At 33.5% G+C, this 26,086-nt stretch overlaps 1 long non-coding RNA gene across 2 annotated transcripts; it reads right to left on the minus strand.

Annotated features, from left to right (window-relative positions):
• Positions 1 to 4,914: 4,914 nt before the first annotated feature.
• On the minus strand, positions 4,915 to 6,938 carry LOC128242364 (uncharacterized). Of its 2 annotated transcripts, none has more exons than XR_008262593.1 (4): positions 6,736 to 6,938; positions 6,320 to 6,430; positions 5,300 to 5,384; positions 4,915 to 5,198 (listed from the first exon to the last, which is right to left on the minus strand). It is a non-coding gene; the product is annotated as an uncharacterized LOC128242364 (long non-coding RNA). The 2 variants fall into 2 exon arrangements; XR_008262594.1 differs by having other exon boundaries at positions 6,252 to 6,430.
• Positions 6,939 to 26,086: the final 19,148 nt, after the last annotated feature.

Raw genomic sequence — 26,086 nt, forward strand, 5'->3', positions numbered from 1 at the left:
GTTTTTGCCAGTAGCAGAAGTCTGTTCAATAACCTCAGGTACATAACGTCATCTCTTGAAATATCAAAGAGTTAAGTATGCATTGCAACTTAAAATTTTCTTGTTATCGGACACCGAGCTACATGTGCACTCGCCGTCACTGCTATTTAAATTGTGTCGAAAAATACCGATTGCAGCGGTGCGAGGTGATACAGGAATCCAGTGGATTTCACGTGAAATCCACTCAAAACGTGAAATCCACTCAGAACTCAGTTATTTTAATTAATAATTTATTTTTTTTGTATACATATTAGAAAGTGCCTCATGAAGGGTTTATATTTCAAATTTTATTGAAATTGGTCAAAAAATAAAGAAGTTAGAGCAATTTTTCATTTTTTTCCAAAAATAGATCGGAAATCGAGGTGAAATCCAGATTCCGATAGGTGAAATCCACTCATAACTCATTAATTTTAATAAATAATTTTCTGTTTTTGTATAATTATTAGAAAGTGCCTCATAAAGGGTTTATATTTCAAATTTTATTGAAATTGGTCAAAAAATGAAGAAGTTAGAGCAATTTTTCGAAAATAGATCGGAAATCGAGGTGAAATCCAGTTTTCGAGAAGTGAAATCCACTCATAACTCAATAATTTTAATAAATAATTTTCTGTTTTTGTATAATTATTAGAAAGTGCCTCATGAAGGGTTTATATTTCAAATTTTATTGAAATTGGTCAAAAAATGAAGAAGTTAGAGCAATTTTTCGAAAATAGATCGGAAATCGAGGTGAAATCCAGTTTTCGAGAAGTGAAATCCACTCCTAACTCAGTTTTATTAATTAGTAATTTTTATTTTTTGTATACATTTTGGAAAGTGCCTAATAAAGAGCTTACATTTCAAATTTTATTGAAATATATCAATAAATGAAGAAGTTAGAGCAATTTTTCGGAAATCGAAATGAAATCCACATTTTGACAAGTGAAATCCACTTTTTCAGACGTGAAATCCACTCATAACTCATTGATTTTTAACAAATTAATTTTTTTGTTGAACAAATAATTGATAAGGCTTTATCATGTGTTTATATTTCAAAAATTATTCAAATTGATCCAAAAATAAGAAAGTTGAAGACCTATTTTGAAAAAAAGATCGGAAATCGAAGTGAAATCCACATTTTGACAAGTGAAATCCACTTTTTCAGACGTGAAATCCACTCATAACTCATTTATTTTTAACAATTTTTTTTTTGTGTTGAACAAATAATTGAAAAGGCATTATCATCGGTTTATATTTAAAATTAAAATGGAATTGGCCCAAAAATGAAAAAGTTAGATAAATATGTTGAAAATAGATCTGAAAGCTAAGTGAAATCCACATTTTGACAAGTGAAATCCAATATTTGGTAAAGAAATCTACTAAGTGTAAAGAAATAAATTCTTTCAAGTATCTTAATATTTATACAGTAGTAGTTTGTGTCCGATGATTATATTTTAATGTTTTTTTTTTGTTTTATTTACTTACATTAGTATCATTTAATCCGTTTTAGTCGTGATATCTTATATAACATTAGATCTAATATCTGAATCAGTTGAGATGCAATATTTTGGTTTGTTTTTTTCTGTAAGTAACCACTACCCAATATATTAGTTCTATAATATCGTTTAATAATTACTCTTGTCTTTGATCTATATCTATCAAAGACGAGGATCACGACTCTCACGTGCCGTTACTTTCGCGCCTTTCGCACTTAGCGGTTAAGGTGATACATCAAATATCCGAGAAAGTTGACATAACATACTCGGCGGTAATATTAAAGAAGTTTAGTACAATGGCAGTAATTATTTTATGCCGAAAAAGAATTTGAGAAGATATGGTAAGTATAAAATGTATCAGAAATGGCAATTGTCATTGCTATGTTTTTATTTTTTATGCTATGAACATGTAGTGTTGGATATACGTATTATTTGATATTTAAACGGATAATTAATTGTTTCTGTGTATTTTGTGTTATTATATTTGGATATTTAAAAGGATAATTAATTGTTTCTGTATATTTCTGCTGTATTTGTTCATAAAATGGGAACCTTTCCGTGTAGTGTCTGCCTTGAGGCATGTGCACTTGACTCAATTTATTGTGATAATTGTAAGTTGTGGTGCCATCGTACATGTTGTCAAATGGGCAAGCTTGAGCTTAAGTCTTGGGACCAACGTCATCTCAAGTTTGGGTGTATAAAGTGTGCTTGTGTCGGGGATGAGTACAACTACACAGCAGCACTGAATCGGTAAGTGTAATATATACTTAGCATATCTTATAATATGCTTATTATTGAAAACGGAGACGTTTTATATGAGTTAATGCAATATTTATTCATTTCAAAAATATATTTCATAATAAGTTTAAGTACATTAACAATCATGAATAAATATTACAACATTTAAATGAATGAATGAAGCACATTTGAAAACATAAATAACAACAACTATATAACAACAATAAATTAATAACTACGTGTTTTTATAAGCACATTTGCGAACTACTACTACTACTACTATTACTACAACAATAAGTATATTTATAACTAACATCACAATAATTGCTTTTAGCTCGTATTAATCTGTGAAATTACGTAATATGTTTCCTGATGGCGTGAAAGTATTTAATGTGTCCTTTGTTGTTGTAGTGCACCATGTCACTGTGATAGTCCTTATGAAATCTTATGTCCTTCATTTCAATGCATTGTACACTTTTTCGAACAAGATTATTGATGCGTTTTCTCTGTGCGTTGAAACTTTTTTTGCTTAGAAATTTGTCTTTGAAGCTTCCCCTTTCTGTTATGTATGTGAAATATACCTTTCCACATCCATTGTGTTTCAGTTGTTTAGAGATACTTATGATATGATTAGCGATCTTTCTAGGCTCTGATGTAGCTGTAATGTCGTTATGTAATTATTGTAATGTTAGGTTTGAAATTTATTAGTTCGTTGATATATCTGGGTGATGATGCCTTCATTCCACCTTTGGAGAAGAACTGTACTTGACCGGGGCACTGAAATAAATATGATAACAATAAGTTTAGAAATGTAATTTAATAATGGAGTAATATTGCATCGAAATCTAAATTAAATAAAAATTAAAATATTATTTTAATACTTACGCGTAAATCGTAATGACAGTGCTTTCCTAGTCTAGCTATGTAGCTATCACCTAACAAAGCTATTTTTTGCGCCATCTTGATAGTCTTAGATAGTCGTATAGGTTGCTTAGTGGTTGTATTTGGGTATGGTTGCTTTTGAATATATATACCCTCAATTCAGCTTATGTTTGGCAGGTCATAAGACCCTGACTTGTGAATAACAATAAGCCGTTAACGTAATCAGCTATTACTATCGTGGTTTAATATTAGTCAGGTTGCTTTTGAGTATATATATACCCCCAATTCAGCTTATGTTTAGCAGGTCATAAGACAAAGTGGATTTCACTTGTCAAAATGTGGATTTCACTTCGATTTCCGATCTTTTTTTCAAAATAGGTCTACAACTTTCTTATTTTTGGATCAATTTGAATAATTTTTGAAATATAAACACATGATAAAGCCTTATCAATTATTTGTTCAACAAAAAAAATTAATTTGTTAAAAATCAATGAGTTATGAGTGGATTTCACGTCTGAAAAAGTGGATTTCACTTGTCAAAATGTGGATTTCATTTCGATTTCCGAAAAATTGCTCTAACTTCTTCATTTATTGATATATTTCAATAAAATTTGAAATGTAAGCTCTTTATTAGGCACTTTCCAAAATGTATACAAAAAATAAAAATTACTAATTAATAAAACTGAGTTAGGAGTGGATTTCACTTCTCGAAAACTGGATTTCACCTCGATTTCCGATCTATTTTCGAAAAATTGCTCTAACTTCTTCATTTTTTGACCAATTTCAATAAAATTTGAAATATAAACCCTTCATGAGGCACTTTCTAATAATTATACAAAAACAGAAAATTATTTATTAAAATTATTGAGTTATGAGTGGATTTCACTTCTCGAAAACTGGATTTCACCTCGATTTCCGATCTATTTTCGAAAAATTGCTCTAACTTCTTCATTTTTTGACCAATTTCAATAAAATTTGAAATATAAACCCTTTATGAGGCACTTTCTAATAATTATACAAAAACAGAAAATTATTTATTAAAATTAATGAGTTCTGAGTGGATTTCACCTATCGGAATCTGGATTTCACCTCGATTTCCGATCTATTTTTGGAAAAAAATGAAAAATTGCTCTAACTTCTTTATTTTTTTACCAATTTCAATAAAATTTGAAATATAAACCCTTCATGAGGCACTTTCTAATATGTATACAAAAAAAATAAATTATTAATTAAAATAACTGAGTTCTGAGTGGATTTCACGTTTTGAGTGGATTTCACGTGAAATCCACTGGATTCCTGTATCACCCCGCACCCCGATTGCAGTTGTGCCGATTTGACTTATCACAAGCAAGCGTCCAGCGGATAAGTTTGTTTTGATTCGCACGTGTTGACTAGAAAAGCCAGAAACATGTATTTGATGTACTATCTAGATGTTCAGGGAAGTAGAGTCTACACATTGAAGGTAAATTGTTGATCATGCAGTCGAATGATTTAAAAAAGAGAGACAATATTATTGGTTTGGTCTTATGATATAAAGTAAAGTTTATTTCGGATACAGTTCGGGCATTTCGGATAATTTTTTTATAAAATTTGAAAGAAATGCCTCGAGTTAAAGAGAGACCTGAAAGTAAGACAAAGATTCATTGGAATTCAATCATGTAATCTCTACCGGTGGTGGACCAAATCTACCGCTTTTCGACCCTTTTACTAGCAACAATCAGTGATTTTTAAAAAAGATCAAATCCAGCTTAAACCTTACTGTTTCAGATAGATATAACCATACTTATAACAAAAATGTATACTTTTATTATGTTATGTCAAAGCACATAGAATTTAACAACTCCAGATTATGCAAAAAATCAACATTCGGAAAGTCACTTTTTTCACTTTTCACAAAAAGCTGACCCAAGTTTTTTATTCCACTCTAGAATGTTTTTCCAGTGCACAATTCACTCCTGACTGCTTCTATAACCATCACTGACCTATCCTGTATCTTGTATTGGACCAAGCAACTTCTTAGTATGCTGCTAAGATGAATCGAAGTGCGCCGCGCCAAGACAGAAATACCTGAAAATAGGCAAAACATACATATAAGACATTAATATGGGGAAAAATGTTTATCACATTATATTTTACATTACTTTTATATAAATACATATTAAACTGACCTATCCCGTATCTTTTATTGGACCAGGCAACTTCTTAGTATGCTGCTAAGATGAATCGAAGTGCGCCGCGCCAAGACAGAAATACCTGAAAATAGGCAAAACATTCATATAAGACATTTATATGGGAAAAAATGTTCATCACATTATATTTTACATTAGTTTTATAAAAATACATATTAAACAGGTTAGTTTCTCAATTACGAAATGATAATGCACTGCAAGAATGATATAATGTCAGGTTAGAAGCTATGAAGTTACCCCATAAACCAACTGTTAATATAATTCTGAACATAAACTGTTAGCATGTGTTATTATTTTACATTATCTACAGAAAATAAACCGAAATAGCAAGCATTATTAGCTTTAGAACCAAAGAATGGAATGTGATATTTGTCATTTAGTATGTAAAAAACTGCCTTATGTTTTATTAAAAAATAATTAACTTTTCTTAACTAAAACTCGGAAACTAATCTACTGTTCTAGGCAAGCAACATTTGTTAACATTATAACATTATAAAGCATCTAAACTTAACAACATGCTACATGCTTTTAGTATTAACTTAACAATGAAACATGAATGCTTTTAGTATTAACTTAACAATGAAACATGAATGCTTTTAGTATTAACGTAACAATGAAACATGGGTGCCTTTTAATAGTATTAACTTAACAATGAAACATGATTGATGAGGGATGAGATGAGAGTGTTAAACTGGCACCTGAAAATAATAAATGTTAATGGAAAGTTAACACTCTCCCTCAGACACAGAGGATTTCAACTGGAACATGTGCACTGTTAAATGTGTCTTACATGTAAATAATGTGGATTATGCCAACACCAGTTTCTATGTCAATATCTGAAAAGCTCAAATAATCTTCATTGAACTTTAAATACTGCTTAAGCTGATCTTTTATAAATAGCACAACTATTCTACCACAAGCTGCAAATCACCTTGTTTGTAATCCTGACATAAGTTATATGCATAAATAGCATCATCATTGTCATATTTAACATTATACCATTCTCCAAAGCTGGGAACCACTGATATAACAAATCCTTTATATTCTTTGCCATCAAAGTTGAACCAGCCCGAGGCGGACACACTCTGTCACGGAGTCAGTGAGTTTCTTCTGAAAATGAATTGAATACAAATGCACTTATTTTTTAAACAAAACCATTTGTTAACTCAGTTATACACATTACTTTCAGGTTTGACACTGGAACCAATATTTGTGCATGATAAATGAGAAGAAAGCCTTGCCTTAAATTAGTTTTGCTTTTTTTAGATTATATATTTAACATCGATTGCAAAAAAAATGTATGAAAAGTACGACGATTTTGAGTACGAAAAGGATATCACAAAAATGCATCAATTTATCAGACAAACAAATAAGATTCAATAAATGCATACATGCAATAACTCAATATAACCAACCTGCACCAAACGGCAATATTGTCATCTACCAGATACAAATCGCTGTTGCAATTACGAAGTAATACGCATTAATTTTTGTTTGCAATCGTTCCGGAAACGTCCACATTAGTAAGTGCTCGATTGGCAGGGGAGGTAATTTTATCCATTCTTAACTCCCCTCGCGGTCGCGCACCAATATTGAAAATAACCTAAATTCACATATATTACGGTTAAATACGGTGTAAATGTTACCCATTTTATTTAGAATGATGATCAAACTTCATTAAAACCACAGAAAGATCCGCGTATATGGCCGTTTTCAACAAAATCCCGATTTGTTTAGTTTTCAAACCTTATTCTCCCTACTAAAAATCAGCATTTATATAATATGTAGGTCATATACGCCATATTTGGACTTAATCCCACCCATTTATGCTAATATTTCATTTGGTTAACCTTTCTTTTCTTTGCATTGACGCGTATAAAATATGCTAAATTTCCGGGTCAGGTTTTAGCGAAAACACCGATTGCGCAATAATTGGCTTTGCACATGCGCGGTTGACGCTACTTTTACCACCCTACCGCTGTCCCTACAATATCTAACACTAATGTTTTAATCTTCGATTTTGAAAATCAAAAGAAAATTGCCTCTGACTTGTGCCAGAATTAAGCCTTAGTAGGCATACATGTGATAATTTCTTTGGTCAATTCCGGGACACTCGTCATAATGTCAACGCACACGTGCCCCCCCTCGGGGAACGTCTGTGGTGCATTCTAGAGCATATCTGGGACTATTTTAGTCATTTTTAACGTCGGGAAAATGTACCTATTTTGACTGCAAAGACGTATTTTTTACTTGATATGTTGTTTTTTTATGCATTTTCTTTCAAAAATAAAACCACCAGATATTTTCCCAGGCTTTAAATGAAGTGCTAACCAGGAGGATACAGGGCTTTTTCTGCCCATTTTGGGAAAAAGACCCTAGACATTTTGGGAAAATTTGCGTCGTGAAAATGCGGAAATTGGGAAATTTTTCAGTGAAAAGAAAAAAGCTGTCTAGTCTCTGTGAATTAGGAAATTATTTAATATTAGTTTATTTTCCCTTTAAAAGACCCACAATGGCTGAAAGAACAATCCTTGGGGTGTAAATATCTATTGCAATAAATCATGACAGATAATATTTCATATCTCTAAATGTGATGAAAATCAATGATTTCCGAGTTCAATTACTAAAAATACTTCACATCACATAATTTATTAGGATCTTGAAAATGAACCAGTACAGGTAAAAAGAATTTCTAAAAAACAAATTTTTTTTTTTTTTTTTTTTTTTTTTTTTTGGATTGGGATTTTTTTCTGAAGATTGGGAAAAATATCTTATATTTTGCTTTGGGAATGGGTCCGATAGTCGGACCCGTGGGTACTATAGAAAAAGCCCTGGCCGATATGCAGTCTACTTCCGGTTGAGAATATGGTTTACCAAATATTTATTTTTTCATCACATTTAAAACGTTTGCAATTTATGACACACAATATTTTCCAGACGATCAAGAAGATTTTCCAGTCGATGAGCTTTTTTCCGTTTGGAGATGCATATAATTTTGATAGAGACTTATTTTTAGCCAGGTCTGCACGATTCTATTTTTAGCCAAGTTTACATGTACATAAAAATTCAAGTCCAGGATTAAGGGAGAATTTGCTTTTTGGTTCTGTGAATTCGTATACAAGAACCCACCCCGACTCGTTAAGCACAACAATAGGCCAATAGATCAGTTATCAGGTGATTGACGATGACCTCGATGACACACGTACCAATTAACGGATTAGTGTCAACATGTCCTGTGTTTTACGACCAGTGTTCCGGACAGGCAAAATAGCTGACTTACATTGGTAAAATTAAGATAATCAATTCCGAGATTATTTTTTTCGTTTTTTTTATGACTTTCCGGGACAAACATGCACACTCCTTGACTTGGTGACAGAGATACGATTTCCATGATAATCTCGGATGTCTGGGATATTATCACATGTATCCTTAGGCCATCATTAAAAAAATGTTGGTTTGCTGTGCTCCGACCGACTTACCGAAATTAGCCCGACCCAATTTTTTTTATCGCTACCGCTACAGTTTGTTTTTTTTTCAATTTTTTTTTGTCCCATTTTGTTTCTTTGGGCCAATTTCGTGTTTGGTCCTTTGATGCTTTGCAAACCCTGCAAGGACTCTGGGAGACCCATTATTAAAAGACTAACTAGAAAGAATTAAAGTGTATCCATGTATCTGAAAAATAATAAAATGGTTCTGTCATTGAATTCTCAGTGCTGTTATCTAAAATATGCATGCCCCTTACATCAGACTGAGGGTCATATAGATTTGCCTTTGTCGTCTGTAAAAAGAAATAAAAAAAAAAAAAGACTACCTACCTACCCACCCCAAAAATTGTGGGTAGGAGCACTGCAAACCAACATGTTTTTAATGATGGCCTTAGTAGGAGTTTACCACCCATTTTGGGCTGCTTTCCCAAACAACCTGTTATTGCGTGGCCTGTCATGAACCTACCAATTAGCTTAATCAGCGATTATTGGTTCATTGTTTTCATAGCATCCATGAAAGATAAGACAATCAATGGAATAGAAAATAAAAGCTAGTGTATAAACAGTGTTAACTTGATGTGTAGTGGTGAGTTCAAAGGCCTAGAACTAAAAATAAAGTTTACACCTCATGGAAACTGCCTGATTTGATGGCCAGTTAATTATTTATGAAACGTTCATGATAAAAACATTGTTTTATATCTACAAAACCATTTACTATGTTGTATGTAGGTTTACTATCAGTATTGTTTCTTATTTTTTCGATTTTTTTGTTTTAAATGCTTTTCAAGTGAAAATAAATTTATGTACTCAGGGCTTTTTCTATAGTACCCACGGGTCCGACTATCGGACCCATTCTCAAAGCAAAATACAAGATATTTTTCTCAATCTTCAGAAAAAAATCCCAATCAAAATTTAAAAAAAAAAAAAAAATTTTTTTTTACCAAGTCTTTATACATGTACTGGATCATTTTCAACATCATATCAATTATGTGATTTTTTTTGATAATTGAATTCGGAAATCATTGATTTTCATCACATTCAGATATCTGTATGAAATATTATCTGTCATGATCGATTTATTGCAATAAATATTTACACCCAAGGATTGATATTTCAGCCATTTTGGGTCTTTTAAAGAGAAATAAACTAATAAAAAAGCATTTCCTAATTCGCTGGAAACTAGGTAGCTATTTCTTTGAACTGTAAAATTTCCCAATTTCGGCAGTTTCACGACCCAAAATTTCCCAAAATGTCTATGGTCTTTTTCCCAAATTGGGCAGAAAAAGCCCTGGTACTGTATTTTAGAATAATTTATGATACTTAATGGAAAATTAAAACAAGAAACAAGATAAGAGTTATTGGTTTTCGAACAGTAAATACTGAAAAGGAAAAGCAATGAGATAAATATATGATAAAATTTCATTTGAAGAGTACCAAAAACACAAAAAAGACACAGAAACTAAAGAAATCACATAAAACATGCATATGGTAAAATCTACCTAACTGGGCCCAAATCTAATTCCCTGGAGAAACAAACCTACCTTTCTGGCACAGCCAGACGTTCACATACCTGTATGTTTACAACTACATTTTTGTTTCAGAAAACAGACCCCTCTGGCCGCCCCACGATGTCTGCACATCCTGCAAGATTCTCCCCAGAGGACAAGTATTCCAGACAACGAGTGACATTGAAGAAACGATTTGGCATTCTTCTGACACAACAACCAAAGCCTGTGTGGTGATGCCTGATAGTTACATGACATTCTGGCAACTTGGATGATAACTTAAGGCTAAACTAATGAACATCTATTAGGCCTTACTAATGAAATATGAAATCTTTGACAATGAAAGAAAAGCAGGCAGCATTTTTTTTAATTCTGAGAACTTTTGTTTCTAAAAACCTTGAAAAAGAAAATCAATGTGATGCCATTGGTCTCAAACACATCAATAAAGAATGTGTGAACTGGAGTATTTTTACTTGTCCTAACTGTTACAATTGTAATATTGCTACTTGCCTAGTAACTTTTCTTATAAATGAACTTTTTTCTGAAGTAGCAAATCATTCATTCTGTAAATACACATATTTTGACCTGTTAAATTCATTAATTAAATGGAAATAATATTGATACATTTAATAGGCAACATTTGTACTACAGCTGTAGTATACAGTATAATAATGTATTGTTAATTTGTTCTCTGTTTTACTGCTCCAATTATGGACAAAAATTGTACACAATATGTAATATTAAATGATGATACATGGTGCTTCTGATTGTTGCAAATTATATTATTCCCCTGTGTCACATTTCAAGAAAATGATGTTGGTCGTAACTTTTAATGATCTTGGTGTCATACATGTAGTTTCTTAATTTTGCTACAAATTTGTTTGAATTGAAATTAATCCATTTCATTTGATTTTAATGCATTAATATGTTTTGAAAGTCATTTATCTTTGATGATCAAAACAAAAATATCAATGAATGATTTGTGAAAAGGTAAAAATATATCATATGCTTTTTATACGCCCATCTTACGATGGCCGTATTGTGGGAACGCCCATGGCGGGCGGGCGGCTCCACAATGTTGTCCGCTCTATAACTTGAAGATTTCTCATCCAATTTCCACCAAACTTCATGAAAGTGTTTGTTGGTGAAATATCTAGGTCAAGTTCGATAACCAGCCAAATCGCTTTAGGCACTCCAGAGTTATGGCCCCCTGAATTTGTCAAAATTGGCCATTTTAGCTTTGTCCGCTCTCTAACTTGATCATTTCTCATCCAATTTCCACCAAACGTCATGAAAGTGTTTGTTGGTGAAATATCTGGGTCAAGTTCAATAACCAGCCAAATCGCTTTAGGCACTCCAGAGTTATGGCCCCCTGAATTTGTCAAAATTGGCCATTTTAGCTTTGTCCGCTCTCTAACTTGAACATTTCTCATCCAATTTCCACCAAACTTCATGAAAGTGTTTGTTGGTGAAATATCTAGGTCAAGTTCGATAACCAGCCTAATCGCTTTAGGCACTCCAGAGTTATGGCCCCCTGAATTTATCAAAATTGGCCATTTTAGCTTTTTCTACTCTCAAACTTGAACAGTTTTTATCCGAATTTCACCAAACTTGCTACTATAAATGTTTGTTGGTATATATTCTTGGCAAAGTTCTATAACCAGCCAGGCTCTTCAGGATTATGGCCCTTGAATTGGTCAATATTTGCCATTTTTGCTTTGTCCACTGTCTAATTTGAACAGTTATCATCTGATCTTCACCAAACTTGCTGAAAATATTTGTTGGTAAAATGAATCGGTCAAGTATGATAATCAGCCAAATGCCCCGAAGCACTTCAGGATTACTGCCCTTGCCATTTTAAGCTTTGTCTACTCTCTAACTTGAACAATTCTCATCTGACCTTCACCAAACTTGCTGAAAATGTTTGTAGCTATAAAATCTTCACCAAGAATGTTTGCCGGTATAAATGCTTTGCCAAGTACACACTGATTGTCTCTTGGGTACGATTAAGGATGAATCATCTCTTGGAGACGATTTTTACATGAATGTTGTTTTTCAAATCCCGAACACGTTGATCGTCTTTGGGCATGATTTGGGATTGCCAAATCATTTGCTTCTTGAAAAGCTTGCTTCTCAAAGGGCCAATGTGACAGTAAGTTGTCTTAGAATCCAAGAAATTATTGATGGGCGTATTTTGTGAGTGTCACTCTTGTTTTTTGTTTTGGTCATTAAAGTAATACATAATGCATTAAAAAAAAATTGGGCAACCTATACTAGCGCACCCCTTAAAAGCTGCACTCACATAGATTTACCGTTTTTACAACTTATTTTCTGTCTTGGAAATAGCAAATTTTGCGTAAATATCTGCAAACCGATGATAAAAGATTACTAACAAAAGATCTGATCGCAGATTTGCATATTTCCGTTCGAAAATTAATGTTTTATGGCTTAAACAGTTGTTAATTGTTTAAGAAAAATGCATAGAACATTAATTTTTGAACTTAATATTAAAATCTGTGATATAATTTTATGTCAGCAGTCTTATATCACTGGTTTCCATGGATTTTGGCAAAAATTGGCTCATTCCAAGACAAAAAATTTTAATAGCTGTGTAAACAAGCAAAAATCTAAACGAATTGGACCTATTTCATTGGACATATTTCCTTTCGAATTGGGTTGACAAGCCATCTTCCCATGGTTAAGACCTGTGAAAAGTTATTATTCCCCACCGAATCAGTAGGGGGACATTGTTTTGGAGATGTCTGCAAGTCACTTTTTTCTGCAGGGAACCATATCTTGGTATGGATTAATCAGATAATGTTCAAACTTGGTCTTAATGTCTACCTTGATAAAATCCTGGTCAACAGAGTCGTTATATTTGGTCCAATATTTATGGAACTTATTCAGAATGCTTTCATTGATGGACTTGAGGGTTAATATAATACAAGACCATGTTGGGTCTAAAACTAGGTCATTAGGTTAAGTGTAAAAAACACTTTTAACATAATAGAGACAGTATGTCTGGTCCTATATATATGAAACTTAATCAGAATATTTTCCTTTACAAAATCAATGACTTGTTTGAAACTTGGTCACATGAGGTCAGAAACTAGGTCACTAGATCAAATATTTAAAACAAATCCTGCCAGAATCCAAATATTAGTATTTATTGGTCTAGCTTTGTGCAAACTGTGGTCAGAAAGTTCCTGTTGATGCAATCTTAGCCGACTTGAACTTGGTCACATGGGGGTAAAAACTAGGTCATTAGGTCAACTCTTAAAGAAAACGTTTAAACAAACAGGGGTAATATTTCCACTCCAATCATCTTGAAACTTTATCAGAATTCTCCTCGATGAAATCTTGGCTTAGTTTAAAACTACGTCACCCGGGGTCAAAAAATAGGTCACTAGGTGAAAGCAATTTTTTGCAATATTTTTGGTCAACCGTTGCCATTGACTTACTTACTGGCCTGTGTATTGCACGTTACATGCCAGCTTCTCTTGGTGAACATTTAAAATCCACTGATGCATATCCATGATATAGACCATACACTTTAAATTACAATAATTACTGACCAATCAAACAAGTATGACCTTGACCTTTAGCATACTAAAACGGGTCCAACATGCGTGGGCATTCGTATCAAATCATTTCATTTTCAAATCCCAAATATAAGTCAAAGTTACCGCTTCAACAAACCAAAATTCAAAGAATTTTGACCAACGACCTACCGATATTGGTTTTGCGCACGACTTTCCGGCTTCTCGTGGTAAACATGTGTGCATAGTTACTTTAAAATCCATATAACAGACAGGACAAACCAGCATTTGGACGCACTGCCCTAACCTCGACTGTCTGTAATTGTTTCAACAAGGTCGAGCTCACCCGAGCAGCTATCGGTTATCTGCATTCATATTGAAAGGCCCACATCATTACCAAGGCATGTATAACAACCGTACGTGAGCGCTTCTTCGCCTTGTATCTATGTTATTTTTTCCAAACAAATAGCCGCTTCGTTGGTCATTACAGTCTTAGGTATAGACAAAGTATATTTTTTAAGTAATACTATGAATTGAATTTGTTGCACTGACTAAATATGTGTAAGGAATTCTTGATCTTACCCACATCACAGTATATATAGAATAGGAATTAGTGTTTTTGTCCACGCACTATACGAACAGTGCTCGTAGAATTCATGAATCATACGCTACTTTCATTTTCATTCTTCCTTTTCGACTTACTTATGTAATCACAATTTCCGCAAGGAAAACTCTATCCTGCAGTAAAAGTCCTTGTCTTGCAGGTTGCACTTACCCAGGCTGCCGTTGCACGGTGACTGACTAGCTGGCGTTGTCATTACAGAAGAGCTGCAAATGATTTTTAAATTTTCGTGAGGTTTTATTTTCAGTTTTGGCTAATTTTGCTAATTTGAATATCCTTACTTCTGTACAAGCATTGGCAAACATCTGAAAATCATTTCTTTTTTAAAGTTTATTCAATTCACTTCGAACCTATAACATTAAAAGAACAAAGCCAAATTGTTCAGCATACTTAAAACAGAATGTTATAATCGATAAGGTATGCATGTAATATGCATCCGGTTTGCAAAGAAAACGCACATATAATTATATTTGCGGGTTTGGCAGTAACGAGTGGTGCACTAGTCTGTGTGGCTGGTGTCGTTACAACGACAGTAGACATGTCTGAGTCCGAAAAAAGGTTTTAAATGATGTATTTGTGTCGATTTGAACGTTTCGGCTTAGATAGATATAATTATTTCAGTATAAGATGCACATGATGGTAATAACAACAACACCATGTTACATAAATGAATTATCTAAAACAAAGATGAGTTATGAAAACCATGCAAGTCACATCCCTTATTTCCATGGTGGTCCTTAATTGTTATGGCTGGTGTGACAAAGAGGGGTATAAACATTTCTAACGAAAATATATCAGAGACAAAAGTATTGAAATTCAATTACGTTTGGTTAGAATAATGAAACATTAACTATAATGTAAAATGAAAACCATAAATAGACAGAATTACAGACAAATTGCTTGTAACTTCAAAAAATGACTGGAAAACTATAACATAAAATATTAAAAATAAAAATGTGCATTTGCAACCTTACTGTTAATAAAGATGCGTAGATGCTTAGCAGGTGTCTTTTGATGGCAACCATTAACTAATTGTATTCATTTTCCTGATCGACGATGGAAGCTTGTTCCAGAGACTACATCCTATGTGAGAAAAATATTTCAGTCCAAAACCTTTAGTTTTATGGATAGAAAAAAGATCGCCTTTTCACTAAACATATTTCTATAAGAATGAATTGAAACTGTGTGGACAAAGGACTCATCCATGTTATTTAGGAGCTAAACCATTTATTATTTAAAAAAACAGGACACAAAGTGAGTGGTTCTCTTATTAACTTGTATAAAGTTTCGGGATTTAAGGACAAACCTTATCAACATGTTCTGCATTATTTGTGGTTTATCTTTCCATATGTTGCCTAAACCATGGTGCCAGAAAGATCTAGCAGTGGTAATCAAAATGACACTGAATTAGGGCCGTAACAAAAAAACTTTCGATACATTTAGAAAGGTAAAAACGCGTTTCATTAAAAGACATTTTAACCTTGCATTTATAATCTTTTCTTATAGCCGAACGGACCGTGGATTCACATGACATTTTTTTATCTACAGAAGCACCTCAAAGCTAGATATTTGACTGATGTGTCCGATGTCAGTGCCATTATAATTAATATTTAGATCAGGATCTAATCCTAGTTTAGGCTTGGAGCGAAACAAAATAGACTAATTAATGTCTTATAACTTGACTCACTAATTCCAGATCATCTGACAATCCCTTTGCAATATCATAATGACTTATTTCTAATCAGGTATAAAGTAAAATATAATTTTAGACCATAGCAGACTTAATTTAAAAAAAAAACAACAACAAAAAACAGGAACACCACATGTTAATTATTAGAAGCTGATAAAAATATTCCAACAACATCCGCAAGCTGGTGTATATTAGAAATATATATGATTTTAACCATCTGATAGTATTGTGTTTGAGATCTTGCGCTTCATCGGTATAATGGGATGGTCTACAGTATCGAAATACTTCTGCAGATCCAGACGAGCCATGCCAACAAAATAACCCTTTTATTTTTGAAACGTAATTTGATCTGCAATATGTATAAGACATATGTCTGTTGAATAACCACTTTTGAAATCAGACTGAAATATACAGTCTTTTTTAAGATATTGTTCCACTACCCTCTCAAATATCTTGGAAACAAAACTTGAAACTGGTCGATAATTCCTGACTTCGGTTTTATCATTTTCATTATAAAGGGAACAACGAAATAATCTTACTGTCTATAAATCATCGCGGACAGCATTTATAGATAAATTGATTATATGCGTAAGGGGGCAGGCAATTAAGGTGTCATAATCCATTACAAACATGGAAGGAATACCATCTTACACATTAGCTTTATTTTCACAAATTCTAATTTTAATTTTGTTTAGCCTTGCTAATAAGATCTTGTGTTCTGTTTCTTAACTGTTTAAAGAGTGTCTCAGATATATCTTTTTATAGACATATGAGATGCTCTGTCACGCACGTTGATGAAGAATATTGGCACTGATCCAGGAATCTGTCCGTTGTTTAATTCTCACTTCTTTAACGTGAACAATGTTATTTATGATTGACACGAAATAGGTCCCAAACTTCGAAGACATTGTCACTGATAATAATAGCACTACAGTCTGCAGATAACAAATTTGTTGGACGTCTTGCTAGGTGCTTTTCAAAAAAACACGAATTTTAACAGTGTTGTGCTACCATTTGAATGATTAAGACATTTTTCTATTACACAATAACGTTAAATGTTCACTAATACATATTTTTATCACACGACATTGAGAAATCTTTTCATTATCTGAGACTAAAATAAGGTCAATAGTTGTGGAAGATGTTTTACAAGTTCTACTCAAATCGTTTATTATAATTGCTTAAAATAACACATATCAATAAAAGTACTAAATTAACACTTTTTTTACTTGAAATATGCGTTTTAATTTTCATAATTAAGCGTTTCATACGCTGCAAATTGTGTACTGAAACATACAGTTTCTAAAATAAAATAAAAGTAAGTCGGTTTGGGAGGTCTGTAAATAGCTTCACATTAAAAGCTTTTGAGCTTTAGTAATAAAAGATCCAGCCAGGTTGCTTCCAGATCCTTGTGTCTAATGATCTTTATTCAACTATATTTGATCTGCTAGGCAATATTGTTGTTTCTTTTGACACACTTAAGGGCGTTTTTGTTGATACCAAACCAGTTTCAGTTTTGGTATCAATGGTTTCATGGTTTCGAAACCGGTTTTGATAGTTTTGTTTGAAGTAACAAATGCATGGTTTTGTGTACTGTTTTCAACAACATGGTGTAGCTACTGCATGTAGCAATTGTTTCTATTCTTCTTCAGAGCAATGATACCGCAGATGGTCATTTGCATTTTTTTCTATAAAAGGTAATATAACACACGTGATGGAGCGCTGTCCGCCATGTCGTTTTTCAAAGTTGACTAGTTTTCGGATGGAACGAACCGATGAAACCGCCTCCGGAAGATGTTGCGATAGTTTCAAAAACTAGTTCGGTTTTCGTTAAAAAACGATAAAAAAGAATCAACGAACAATAGCTCTTAACCTTAACGATTAAGTGTTATCAAGACTGTTTAAACTTTTTTCCTTGTGACCGTCATTTGACTAGAAATGACCTACAACGACCTTTAAGCTAAATACGTGTCGACCACTCCTGTGTTTTTGCCACATAATTCTTATCTTAATTGACCTGGGATGGTGTTCAATATACAACATAAGTCAATCGTATGGTCATACATCCTTGACCGAAAGCTGCACTCTCACAGATTGAACATTTGACAACTTTTTCTATTTTCTGTCTTGGAACGAGGCCATGTATGCGAAAATGCATGGAAACCAGTGATCTAAGACAGGTGACAAAAGAGCAGATCGTAGATTTTCATATTTAGGGTTAAAAAATTGATGTTTTATGCATTTTCCTTAAACCGTTAGCAACGCTGTAAGCAATAAAACATTTATTTTCGAACGAAAATATGAAAATCTGCAGTCTAATATTTTGTCAGTCGTATTATATGATCGGTTTGCAGATATTTACGCTAAAAATTTGCTCATTCCAAGACAAAAAAAAATGTGAAGAAGATATTTCTGTGAGAGTGCAGCTTAAACTTACTGTATACGTCCGTTATTGATATCACCCAATCTGATTAGCTACATTGTTTTGATTCTAGTAAGACCAATATGTAAATACTATCCCAGGCCAAGATAAGAATTTTGTGGCAAAAAAGATTGTTATTTGTTTTTATTTAAAATAGTTACTTACACGTTCAATGATAGTTATTAAAATTATGTAAACCTTGAGCCTCCAATATACATTACACAATATAAAAGGTTGAGTTTTTTCGGGGTGTTTCCCCTGCAAATTCAGACGTATAGTAATAGTTAAAACAATAAATACAATAACAATAAATACATTTTAAATCATGCCATTTATACCGAATTGAGTTGACATTTAACGCCATTTTCCAATCTTTAAAACACAAACGCATTACGTAACTTGCACCACTTAAACACGAAACAATTAAAAAAAATCCTGTACATTCCAGTTTGTGGTCTGCCACCGCGAAGGTAATGCCAATGGCCAGAATGAAGGGAAATATCGTTCGTTCGAAAAAAGTAAATGCAAGGAAGTCTAGAGTACATTAAGGACTGTGCATGGCCAAAAGGGGTCAGCTTTATCAATAATAACACAATTTTATTTGACCAAGTATCGAGGCTTGATATGAAACCAACACTCTTTGTAAGGAAACAAGGATGCAGGCCTTCTATGTGATGTTTTTGTCCATTTTGGAATTGTTCTTATCTTTTTTTGCTTTGCTTGCTATAACAAAATGACCGATACGCTCGTACATCAGTTTTAGCTAGTAAACACGTAGGAGTTCTATTAAAATTTGCGTTCGTGTTATGTCCGGTTCGAAAATGTTCTAGGTCAATCTCAAGAAGGATTGGTAATCAATGCATTATAGACTTATATCAGATGTTCTATAGGTTATGTAGGTCTATCAGTAGCATCCTTGTTGTCAAGACACACACACACACACATTTATATTTCTATAATTAATATATTAAGTCCGCTGCAAGTAGATCGCGTAGTAATTTTATTTATCAGTTAAACTTTATGACTTAACTCTTGGGAACCTTAGATATGTTTGCAATAATACACATCACTAGCAATCAATACAAACTTAGAACAATAAATACAACTCTAAAAAACTAATTAACTAAGTAATTAATGATATAATTCAAACATTTACGAACTACTTCAACTGGTGTACATCCGAGGTTGTTTTCAATAAAAATGGCCGAGGAGTTCCGAATGATAAATATATAACGTTGCACCTCTCTCGTAAAATAGCATATGTTTCATTTGAAATAGAAAAAAATCGGAAAGTTATCTTTGTTCAAAGTCTTCATTCGAATCAAAATATTGCCTCCCGACGTAGCATTTATGACGCAATGTATCACGTGGTATACACACATTGTGTTATCTGTGAGTCGTTAATACAATCAAAACATATACAGGGACAAGCCAAGTAGTCGAACATTCAAATATAATCCCTGTTCATGTTTGTGACAGAATGCCCCAGACTACTTTCTGTCTTTGTGTAACATACATATCAGCACCCAAAGAATTACTAATACAGTTCCAAAAAGTAAATTTTCAGATTAATAGGTTAAGGACAAAAATTAAAAACCAAAAAACCTATCATATTGACCATCTTAAACATGTTTAACGTGGGATAGACGTTGATCTTATAGGTTATGAATCAGGGGCCGTATTCATAAAGCGTCTTTGATATTTTAACAACGAATATTTCAAATAATCTCTATTAAATTTAATTGATCTATCTTCCTTTATTATTTAGATCGTTTCCTTCTTTAATTTGGTACATTTGGTGTAAAAAATGTTATTTATCTCCAAGTTCAAATTAGAAAAAAAGCAACTGTCGAACGTTTTCACTAAGATATTTTTTATAAATACGCCTCCATAGCCGTTGTTCACGAAACAAAGAATGAAGCTTATGTGAGTAAGGTCAAAGTTGCACTGCAAAACAACTTTTATCATAAGGTGCATGGAGTCAGATCAGAACCTGGATATTTTTTTTTCACAATTTGTTTCCTGGTTAACTACAATTCATGAACAGCACAAAATATTCAATGGTACCACAAGATTCAGATCAGAACCTGGATATTTTTTTTCACAATTTGTTTCCTACTTAACTACAATTCATGAACACCACAAAATATTCAATGGTACCACAATATTCAGCAACTATAGCAAATAAAGTTCTAAGATTTGTAACGAGGCAAATCATTGTCAATGTAAAAGCTACAAATATGTAAAGAAATTGCTAAAACCTAAGATACGATAACATTCTCAATGAAAATCCATATTTTTACGTTGTCAACATTAAACTGAACCAAGTTATGCAAGTTGTAGACGATGTTTGATTTTTGTTCAGACCTTTTATATTTATTACAACAAATAGTCAATCCTATGCGGAACCACATTCCCAATTTTAAAGCATTTTCAACGCATAACAAAATGTTATGGTTAAAATGATTGACTGCCGTGAGATAATAATACGAACTATAATGATATGTGGTTGCTTATCCTTAAATCGCTGTATCTTTTCGAAATTAATATGTTTGAAACATTCTTCTCGGTTATGCTTATTTCATAAAAAAAATAGAACAAGAGTTTGACAAATTGAAACATTTAAAAAAAATGTGATTTAAAATATTTTAGTATGCGACTTAACGTCATTGACGCCATGTTCACAACAGCATAACATCAAACAGTTTGTTACATTTCAATTTGTTTTTTTCAAAAACCTCTCCATGGAACACGATGCACTTTTTACACCTTTCCACCCAAGCATAGTAACTATTCATGTACTAGTCATGTGGAAGGGAAAATATCGCCGCCTGAACTACACTGGGCAATTCGTCAATGTTATCAAATTGCTGATCTCTCAGGAATCTCTTTAGCACCGTGCTAAATCAGGGCTGAACAATAGGTGCAAAGGGACATAGTTGACCAAGTTTTGGTCGACGCGTACACTTATTTCGACTCTTGTTTTTTTCATAATTATATTTGAGGAAGGATTCCTAATCATTAAAAATCACTCAAACAAAAATGCGAACATTACTGGTGACCCCCTCACCATTGCCGTACGCCCTTTTGCTGAAAGAAATGGATAAAGTATAGTATTCTCAATGAAAACACGGGATTTAATATCGCTATACAAATTGCATATCATACGTATAAACTTGCCTGATATGCCGTACTAAAGTAGTTTTCTCCACGAACTTATCTCGGTCAACATTGTCAAAGCAGTGGTAAAATCGACGTAACCGCAATATCATTTTTACTGTCTAGCTCGTAATAAACCTATCAGTTATTCTGAACAAATATATGATGCATCAATATTGGTCGAATTCAACGAACACGTAAAGCAGGTGAGAAAAGGTACGCAATGGATCGACTGATAGACGCTTTAGGGTAGACAGTGCAAGCGACGGAATAGTTAGATGAAATGAAGTAAGATCTTAATGATTAAGGATTGGTGGAGTTTTAAAGGGTTTTGTGTGCAGAATGAAACATGGAAAAAAATAAGAACATACTATAAACACACATTTTTAGCCTTTAATGATTGCAAAATATGTCGTTTACTTCCGATTCCCGTTGAAAATATACAAACTGTAATTACTTTATGTAAAACTATTCTTCGTACTTTTTTTTGTAACATATGCATAACGAGTAAGCAAATTGCCTTCAGATGAAACCAAAATGGTACAGGGACACCAGGTACCAAGATTTAACCGAAGTGTTAATGGAGCTATTAGAGAACTAGATTATTGTGTTCCAGTGTTCAATTCAGTTATTTTCTCCATCATTTCCTTATAATCTTCAAACTTCCAATACCATTATCATTTAAGAAGTTACTGAACAGGAATTTTACTTTAAAATATAAACGACTGAAGATATTTCAGTACTATATCAGTTCTAACTTTCATGTAATTAATTCAACTCTTATCAGTGGACTTTTGACTACTTTCCCATAGTTATTAGGATGAGTATTTAGTCAGATAGTTGACCTATAATAATTATGCGACTGTCACTTTCTAAGGATGATTTTGTCTGTTATTTAGAACTGTACACTTATCTCCAATATTTCAATGTATTCATTAACTTGCAAGGAGCGGCTCCAGGATATGGCGTTGTAATGGGTGCGACTCGGGGGCGCAACTTTGGATGTGCGCCCATCTCTCGTAACGAAAAAAAATATGTTCTAATTGTGGTTAAGGGACTTGATAAGGGCTGCCCCAAGTACCTTATGACTATTTTTTTAAATGGAGCATTTTATTGTATAATTCCAACTTTTGGATCCGATATTGCCAAACAAAACAGTTGGTGGTATGGGTGGGCGTAAAGGGGGGGGGGGGCGTGTTTTATCCACTTGTGCTTGTTTAATCACTTTTGCCATCCCTTGTCTACAAAGATGATTGTGTGCACGGAATGCTGTTTCGATAAGTTTCAGTACTCTGTCTCCTTAAGATTCTAATTAATTGCAGTGGCATCCCCCACACAGCATAAGACCACTTGTGTCAATGCGAGTGATTTAAGTGTACACTACGGTAATGCACCGTGTCTCACCCATAGGTCCGTTCGATTAATTCGGGTCAAAGATAACCATCATTGGATTTTCAAGTTCATATTAGTTATGTTCAAGCTAAGTAAATCTTACCGATTTCATCATGTTAACGTGACATTGAAATGAATTCTGTAAACACGCTCTACATTATCTATCTCTAACAGTGTTTAATAAAACAATTATTTTAACTCTTTGCACTGTTTTCAATTTAAGTTCGATGGTTTGTCTTATATGTATCGTTAGTTTAATTCATTTGCGAGAGTTTACTTACTTGATGTCGGTTGCTTCATTGTGACAATAGGGTCTTACGTTTGGGCCCCTAGTAAATTTATTAGTGTTTTCGTTGCCCGTACCAACGCGGTACTCGAATATTTATTAATAGATGAACTGTAGCATTCAGTATTATGTTTATCGTTTGTGTTTGTTTTATATGTGATCGTTGTTTCAGTGCAATCTCTAAGACACAGCTTTTGGCTTGGGTCTTGTAACGCATGTAAAGACGGCATATTGCCTGTAATGAATTCAGCCGGGGCATCTACAAAGTCTTTAATGGCACAGAAGTCATGATGGTTGTTATCTGGTGGTTTTACCCCATAGAATCTCGGTAAAAGGTTTGATGGTTGGCCGCAGATTCCGAACCATGCTCTCAGATCCTCTCTTGGGTCACCCGACAGAGTAGGTCTCCAAAAATATAAAATCCAAGCAGCTCAGTCCTTAACAGCAATATGCGTTTATGTGCCAGTCTCCTGCCAATCAATGTTAATTATCATGTTGTTTATTACTCGATGTAGCTGCTGCAAACGAACCTAGTACTTTTGGATTGGACTCGCTCCAGTAGATCTACCTCATCTGCATTAGTTTGGCTTCGCATTGCATCTATCGCTCAGGTTTGACAAAACCAAGGAGTTTAATGTTCGTCAACATGCTGCTAAATACAATTTGACAGGATTTCATTTGCATTAAGACATATCAATGAAGTGTTTACCTGTGACGAGGTCTGTACCTTGGATTGGTGCGTATTACTGACAATTTTTCATTTCTCGGGGTGAAACGTCATCTCACTGTGTATCTTTAACAAACTTGACATGTCTATATTACTGTTCACACTCGGCAATTAATCTTGCATCAGATGTGGCGCACTCGTGCAGGTCATTGATGAATGCCAAATATAGAATGGCTTGATTACCGTTCCCTGGTGGATACCAGAGGTATCGTCAGTAAGATCCATGACTTTCCATCAGAAAAGACGTGCTATTAACTGTAACATTGAAATTACTTATTTAAGAGTAGTACATCTTGCCCCGTAGCATTTGAGCTTGCAAAACTTGGTAGTACCGGTAGGTGAGGACTGAATCAAACGCTTTCGAGAAGTCGAATACGATCACCAATACATTTGAATGCAGAAATGGCATTGTTATAAAGTAAAACATACTGAGAATGCAAAATCTGTCTCTTCTCAATTTGAACAATTTTCTACGTGATACAGGACATTTAAATAAGCTTTTTTTATGATTACACACCAAATATTTGTATCTGTAAAAGTACGAAAATGCAAATATAAAAATAAAGTGTTTTTTTTTTCATTTCAAGATGTTATTTCGATTTAGAAATACGATATTATGTATTCTTTTTGCAGACACATGAACTATGGTTTCCATTTTCCGACGGATGCGAACAACTTGCGAACGGAATACACGCACAAAGCTGACAGTATGCCTGTTGAATCGCAGCACGTACAATGCAGACATAGGCCGCTTATTTGCAAAATATTCGTTTTAGAAAAGGTTTATATTGAAATAATTTATGGTACTTCAAGCACCAAATGGCATGTCAGATCATGACAATCTAAGGTTGGTGTTCTGAAACTGAATTAATCTACCCGACCTACCAACGTGTTCCTTTGTGATGCTTGTGACCCGATATTGTCGCTGCACCATTTGGAAGCTATTTTCTATGAAAAAACAACAAAGTTACCGTTAGATAATATAACCAACGTAATATATTTGCTTAGAAAGATTGATTATCCTGTATTTTACGTCCAATTTCAGTTGAAAATAGCAAACATACACATTTTTGATCCAAACGGTACGTCATCAAGGCCACTAGTTTGCATAATACTATTTACATAAAACCGCTCTTATCACTAAGACATCAGTCTTTGACCACCATCGAAACTCAGACCTGTAATGTACAAATGTGGACCTTATTTAACGATTTAACGAGCTTCAAGATTGTTTAAAGATTAATCGACTTATATCGTGTGTTTATAATGTATGAGCGCAGTAGGGCACAAACAATTCCAAAGAAACGCTAACTTCACTAAACACTAAATTCCACAAAACCACCAAATTAAACAATAAATTATTCTTATTGAACAACGATTGTGGATAAAGTTATTTACTCTAAGTCACCCTTGCTAGCACGACGTCGCGCGAGATGGGGTATTATGCTGGTCCGTTGAAGTCCAAACGATGAAAATAGTGTGCTTTTTATTGAAGTTCTAAAGTACATAAAATTAACGAAACGTTTCTTTTGATATCACCCTCAATCACGATATAAACGGTCTGGGATGTTATTACATTGTATTTCCTTTTGGTGGCAACCAATTCTTTTCTTCTTTTTTTCTAAAGTAATTAACGTTATCTCTTTTTTCTAGTTACGTTTAATCATAGATTTAAACGACTTTGACGCTATATTGACGCCTGGGAAGGGCTGAAACTAATGTTGTAATAACTTGTAGCCCAACCCATTTGTTCTTTTTGTTTTATTTGATTGTAAATGTACATGTGAATTGTATGCAAAATAATTCTTTACAAAAGAGCAATAAAATATGATTAAACTAAACTAAGTCCAAACAGTCAGAGCAGCACTCACCAGTTTTAAACAAAAATATCGCTCGGCCAAATTTTGCTACAAAATCAATCGGAATGATATTTGATATT

The sequence above is a fragment of the Mya arenaria genome, chromosome 8, assembly GCF_026914265.1.
Source record: "Mya arenaria isolate MELC-2E11 chromosome 8, ASM2691426v1".
Classification (NCBI taxonomy): domain Eukaryota; kingdom Metazoa; phylum Mollusca; class Bivalvia; order Myida; family Myidae; genus Mya; species Mya arenaria.